At 54.2% G+C, this 7,266-nt stretch overlaps 1 long non-coding RNA gene across 1 annotated transcript; it reads right to left on the reverse strand.

The window, feature by feature from the left end:
• Positions 1–669: 669 nt before the first annotated feature.
• LOC142915773 (uncharacterized) lies at positions 670–6,098 on the reverse strand. The gene is made up of 3 exons (XR_012936095.1): positions 5,956–6,098; positions 5,008–5,093; positions 670–827 (listed from the first exon to the last, which is right to left on the reverse strand). It is a non-coding gene; the product is annotated as an uncharacterized LOC142915773 (long non-coding RNA).
• Positions 6,099–7,266: the final 1,168 nt, after the last annotated feature.

The raw sequence follows: 7,266 nt of genomic DNA on the forward strand, positions 1-7,266 counted from the left end.
ATCGATTCCCATGCTCGCTGCTACTCAACTGACATCCCTACGAGAGAGAGAGGCTCTACCTTGGTAAACAACAACAACCACCACCACAACCATGAGAATTTCTCACCTCGGATTTCAGTGCAAGTGTGGATCGGCAGCCTCCTGACGTCACGCGGGTAAGCTGGTAACATGACGTCACTTCCGGGTTAAGAGACGCGCCCCTCCCACAATGAGCGGCTGTAACTGAATAAATTATGTTAATGAGTCCGGCCCATATGTCGAGGGATGGGGCGTGGCTGCTGAACCCGTCGCAATAAACTCTCGACGGTTTCGACGAATACATTATGTTAATGTACCGCCAGTCACTGGGCGTAGCTTTGCCCAAATAAGGATTGGCACTGGATTGATATCGGCAGTGACCCAAGCGGAGGTGACGTCACACTCAAGGGCGCGGTGGATGGGGGTTGGGGGAGTGTGAATACTTTGGTGACATGACGTCACTAGCGAGGTACACCTCCCGCTGGCACTTCATGAGGTCATGGGGATGGAGTTTAAGTTGATTCAGATTCATTTTCCATTGCCCCCTCCCTTGAGTGCGTGAACTCAGCAACAACAACGTGGACATTATTGTGTATACGTACACACTGTGTACACTTTGAGGCCACGTGAAGCATCAAAGGCTCGCTGGAAGGAGGAAGTCGCGTGACAGACTCAGCAGTTGCGATGGGTTAACCGACGGATGGCTATCGATTAGAAATCACATATCCCCGAGTCTCACCTGTGAGTGGCACCGCCTCACGCTGTTGTGGATTCCCACGTGGCTCGGAGCCTCAAAAGCTCCGTGACTCCTGGGTGGTGATACAAAGACAAAGATCCCCCGTGTAGCCTTAACAGACTGTTGGGGCAAGTGTTGTTAGCAAGTAGCAGCACCACCTATGAAGGCCTGAACGGTACACGAGGGGGTGGGTGGCCAGCACCACGCCCGACCGCCTTTGTCTCCCTAGTGGCAATGTTTACACACCGCACCAGGTACTCATTTGAGGCTGAGTCGACCTAGGGGAGGCCCGGGACCGGTTCATATAATGGTCACTGGTGTTGGCCGTGAGGGGGAATTGAACCCGGGTCGCCAGGTTCATAGCGCAGCGCGCTAACCGCTACACTATCGCTCCCCACGAGACAGACACACACACACAGACACACACACACATACACACAGACACACACAGACACACACACACATACACACATACACACAGACACACACAGACACACACACATACACACACAGCAACAACAACAACCGCCATTCGCCACTAAGTGGCCGTGATGTCACCACGACGCTTGTGCCAGGCTATGTGCACCGTGAGGCCACGTGAAGTGTCGAACGCCCGCTGGCAGGAGGTCACTGGGCAGACCCAGGTGCCACGGGTCGACTGACTGAGATGACTGGCTGATGCACCACCTGTGCCCCTACTGTGCCAACCTGCTGTGCTTTAGCCACCCGGCGCTCCGCTCGTTGTTGTGAGCGTCGCTCCTCCGCCCTCCGTTGTTGTTGGAGGGCGACTGCCTCCAACTGCCCAGTAGCATCCTTCACGAGCCTCCTCCACAGAGGCCGATCTTGACACCGCTGGTACCAGTCATCGGCAAGTCCACTCAGCTCCACGTCCTCCTGTACCACATCACTCCATCTCTTCTCTAGCCCGTGCCGCGCCCGCTTAGCCCCCTCAATCCGGCCAAACAAAAGCTGTTTCGGCATGCGGTGGCTGGGCATGCGGGCTACATGACCCAGCCATCGCAGCCTTGCCTGCCGGAGGAGCTCACCGATGGGACCCTGCACAGATCTTTCAAGGATTTGTGAGCTCCTCACACAATCCAGTCTGGTTAAACCCAGGATGGATCGTAGGCAGGCCAGCCTAAATGTTTCTAACCGGCGAAGATGTTCCACTAGTGGGGTCCACCTTTCACAAGCGTAGAGAAGGGAGGGAATGACCGTGGCCGAGAAGATCTGAAGCTTAGTGCGGAGCGACAGACCAGGTAGTTTCCACACAGCGTTACGCAACCGATGAAAAGATATTGCCGCTCGACTGATTCGGAGTGAGACCTCTGCTGTTAAACTGGAGCCAGTCATAAGCACACTGCCCAGGTATGGGAAACTCTCCACTCTCTCCACAACTGCCCCATCACCGATTGGGCGTTGTGGGGGTGGAGTGTCCGATGGTACAAAATACCCAGGCAGGTGCTTAGTTTTGGTGGGGCTGATGGTAAGGCCACACCTCTTAGTGGCACGCTCCAGTCTCAGCAGCAGCGTCACCAACTCCTCCTCTGACTGAGCAGCTATTACCAAATCATCAGCATACATAACGTGGTTGAGCAATAGGGAGCCATCCCTTGACCGCACCCGGGCATCGATTAGCCTCCCATTATATCTGTACCATATGGAGATTCCCCCGGTACAGCTATTGAAGGCTTCATGAACTACGTGGTCAAAATAGATGTTAAATAATGTGGGAGCCAGAGGACATCCCTGTCGCACCCCAAGGTGTACAGGGAATGGCTCTGACTCCCGGCCACGTAGTTTTACCCGGGCCCGATCACCATCATGAAGGTCCTTAATGATCGTGAGCAGAGGGTCAGGTACTCCAAAAGCACGAAGAACGACCCAGAGCCCAGGCCTACTGATGGTATCATAGGCCTTGACCAGGTCAATAAAGCAGAGATGTAGGTCTTGTTGGAATTCCCTACACCTCTGCTGTAGCAGACGGACAGAAAATATGGCATCTGTGCAGGACCGCCCTTTCCTGAAACCGCATTGGGGCTCCGCAAGCCTCTCCTCAGCGTGCCTGGCAAGGCGATGCTGAATAATCCTTGCCAGGACCTTTCCCGGCACACTGAGGAGTGAGATGGCCCTGTAGTTGTTACAGTCTGTGCGGTCCCCCTTCTTAAAAAGGGGGACCACCAGGGCATCCTTCCAATCCTGCGGAACCCGTCCAGTGGTCCAGACTGTTGTTATGATGTCATATAGGGCAGTCTGTGCACAAACGCCACCCTCCCTCAGCATTTCGCTTGGGAGATCATCTCTGTCCGCTGCCTTTCCTGGTCTCAGACTCCGGATCGCAGATGGCACCTCAGCCAGCCACTCACAGGGGGTGACTTCTTCCAATATTTGAGGAACCGCAGCCTCAGCAGGGTCATCCTCACTTTGTGCCACGATGTTTTCCTGGCTGAGGGATTTTCCCTCCCCCAGGACCTCACAGAAATGCTCAGCAAATCTGCGAACCTGTTCCTGGGGGTCGGAGATTGGATCACCGTTTTTTCCCCTAATGATGGTAATAGGTGTGGCGCTGCAGGTTACTTTTTTGATGGAGTTAAATAGAGATTTGTGATCACGGGCCACTGAGGCAGACTCCATCTCCTCAGCAACCCGCGACCACCACCCATCCTTGCAGCGCCTCACGGCTCTCCGAACCTCCGAGCGAAGGCTGCGGTAAGCCTCCTCATTCTCTGACGTGGGATTCTGTAGCCGATGATAGTGGGCCTGTCGCTTTTTCTCAACCATCCTGAACACCTCCTCTGTCAGCCAGGGTCTCTGGGGAGGTCTGGACCGCGTACCCAAAGCAGCCATTGCAGCTGCATGAGTCACAGTCCTAAACCTCGCCCATTTACCCTCGACATCAGGAGGAATCGGGGACGATGCCAATCCCAGCCGCAAGCGATGATGAAATTCTCGCTTGCAACTTTCATCAGATAACTGAGACCAGGCCACTTTATGTTGGAATGGGGTCCTGGGTGTACACCCACCACCGGAGTGGAAGAATGGCAGGCGCATCTTACAGATGACTAGTCGATGGTCAGAGGGCAGATCAGCTCCACGGTAGGTCCTGGTGTCAAGGACATGGGCTCGCATTCGCTGGTCCGTCACTATGTAGTCCAGCAGATGTTCTTGCTTGGACCCGGCATGCATCCATGATGTTGTGTGGATGCGCCGATGCCGGAACAGCGTGTTGGTAATTACAAGCCCATGGGCTGCACAAAAATCTAGCAGCCTCCTACCGTTGTTATTGAGCTGATCTGGCCCATGCCCTCCAATCACTCCAGACCAGGTGCAGTATAATGACCAACTCAGGCATTGAAGTCACCCAACATGATGACTCTATCCCGAGGGGCCACTTTAGCCAGCACCTGTGACAGGATGTCATAGAAGGCATCTGACTCATCGGCTTTGCCTGCATCCCTCCACGGATGTTCATCTTCGGTGGGGGCATAAGTAACCACGACCACCATTCCTTGCCTCCGGTTGATGGGAAGGCGAGCCCAAAGTAGCCTGGGGCTTACAGCTTCCCACACCTCACCGCCACGCTCCCACGCCCCCTTCATTATTTTGTTCAAAAGAAGACCCACACCCTGTTGTTTGGCAGTCTGCTGCCCCGAGTAGAGGACTGTCCACCCCTCATGGTGGCAGGAGCCAGAGCCGGTCCACCGGACCTCCTGAATGCCATATAGATCCAGGCGGTACCGGTCCAGCTTCCGACAGAGGAGTGGCAGCCTCTCATCTGCAGTGAGCGTTCGAACATTCCACGTGGCCACCCGTAGTGGCTTTTCATTGTTTCTGGAGTAGCCCCGAAGGTAGGTATTCAATCTCCTGGCTCCGCCAATTGGGGTTTGGCCAGGAGACGTCATAGACGCCTGGCCCCCCGGGGCCTCCGGCACAAGCTTATTAGTTACATATTTCAGTTTAATTCGTGGTTTCGTGGTAATTAATTGAAGGTGGAGGGGTTACCAGCCCCTCGCACCTGTCCAGAGCCCCCGTTTAGCCCCTGTGGTGGACACATATGCCATGAGGGGAGGAGCCACTCAAAATTGGATCTCCCCCCACAGCACTGTCCACGACAGAGTTGCCCGTCCGGCACACAGAGACACACACACAGACACACACACACAGAGACACACACAGACACACACAGACACACAGAGACACACAGACACACACACACAGACACACAGACACACACACACAGAGACTCCGCCCACCTCTGTGATGTTCTCCATGTAGCGCCGCCCCCCACGGTTGGAATCGGCGCTCACGATCAGCTTCAATGGGCTCGACATGGTGCAACCTTAACACACACACAGAGACAGACACATACAGACACACAGAGACACACACACATACACACACACACAGACACACACACACACACAGAGACACACACACACACAGACACACACACAGACACACACACACAGACACACACACAGATACACAAACACAGATACACACAGACACACACACACAGACACACACACACAACAACCTGTGTCTCTGTGTGTGTGTGTCTGTGTGTGTCTTTGGTGCAACCTTACCCCACACATACACACAACAACCTCTGTGTGTCTGTGTGTGTGTCTCTCTGTGTGTCTGTGTGTGTATCTGTGTGTGTGTCTGTGTGTGTGTCTGTGTGTGTGTCTCTGGTGCAACCTCACCCCACACACACACACAACAACCTCTGTGTGTCTGTGTGTGTGTCTCTCTGTGTGTCTGTGTGTGTGTCTGTGTGTGTGTCTGTGCGTGTGTGTCTCTGGTGCAACCTCACCCCACACACACAACCACCTCTGTGTGTCTGTGTGTGTCTGTGTGTGTCTGTGTCTCTGTGTGTGTCTGTGGTGCAACCTTACCCCACACACACACACAACCTGTGTGTCTGTGTGTGTCTCTGTGTGTGTCTGTGTGTGCGTCTCTTGTGCAACCTCACCCCACACACACAACCTGTGTGTCTGTGTGTGTCTCTGTGTGTGTCTGTGTGTGTCTCTTGTGCAACCTCACCCCACACCCACAACCTGTGTTTCTGTGTGTGTCTCTGTGTGTCTGTGTGTGTGTCTCTTGTGCAACCTCACCCCACACACACACACAGACACACAACCTGTGTGTCTGTGTATGTCTGTGTGTGTGTAGTCGTGCTCTCACTGCGGGCTACTCACAACACTGATGACAAATGTCGCCGTGACTACCACGTTTTTGCCGTCGTAAAATGACAGATTAATAATAAACAAAAATTAGGTTAATAATGAAAAATGACAGATTAATAATACACACAAATTAGGTTAATAATGAAAAATGACAGACTAATGACAGACTCATAATGAACAATGATTAATAATTAAAACCACAGACTAATCATGGAAAATGACAGATTAATAATAAACAGAAAAGCCTTAAAGCCCTAAGCGTGTTGTGGTGGCAGCAGCAGCAGTGACGAAGCACACCACGTGACGTTGCCGGGGCAAGCCAGGGCAAGCCAGGGCAACACACAGCCTCACACTGCACACACAGCCTTACACCACACACAGCCTCACACTACACACAGCCTCACAACACACACACACAGCCTCACAGTACACACACAGCCTCACACTAAACACACACAGCCTCACACTACACACACACAGCCTCACACTACACACACACAGCCTCACACCACACACAGCCTCACACTACACACACAGCCTTACACTACACACACAGCCTCACACTACACACAGCCTCACACCACACACACACAGCCTCACACTACACACACACAGCCTCACACTACACACAGCCTCACACCACACACACAGCCTCACACTACACAACATGACGTCACCACGACGCTTGTGCCAGGCTAGGTGCACATTGAGGCAGTCACGTGAAGTGTCGAACGCCCGCTTGCAGGAGGTCACGGGGCAGACCCAGCAGGTGCCACGGGTGACCGAGATGAGTGGCTGATGCACCACCTGTGCCCCCTACTGTGCCAACCTGCTGTGCTTTATCCAGCTGGCGCTCCGCTCGTTGTTGTGAGCGTCGCTCCTCCACCCTTCGTTGTTGTTGGAGGGCGACTGCCTCCAACTACCCAGCAGCAGCAGCAGCAGCGTCCTTCACGAACCTCCTCCTCCACAGAGGTCACACTCCACACACACTCACTACCCCACAAAGCCCCGCCCCTCACAGGCTCCGCCCCACCCACAGCCCCGCCCACAGCCCCACCCAAGCCCCGCCCACAGCCACACCCACAGCCCCGCCCACAGCCCCGGCGCGTGACAGATGGAGGCTGCTGTTGTGTTCAGCGTGCAGGAGGAGAATCCCAAGAGCTGTGAAGCCTCTACGGGGAGCGTTTCCACGTCGCCGTGAAGATCTTTTAACAAACTCCCGAGCACAAGAAAGCCCATCCCGATCGAGTCGCTCGCATGTCCTGAAGAGATGTGAGCCACTCTCAAAGGGAACGCCGGTCTCATTTACACACCGACCCCCCT

The sequence above is a fragment of the Petromyzon marinus genome, unplaced genomic scaffold (assembly GCF_048934315.1).
Source record: "Petromyzon marinus isolate PM22_M1 ecotype Great Lakes invasive population unplaced genomic scaffold, UKy_Petmar_22M1.pri1.0 PM_G_Scaffold_35, whole genome shotgun sequence".
Lineage (NCBI taxonomy): Eukaryota > Metazoa > Chordata > Hyperoartia > Petromyzontiformes > Petromyzontidae > Petromyzon > Petromyzon marinus.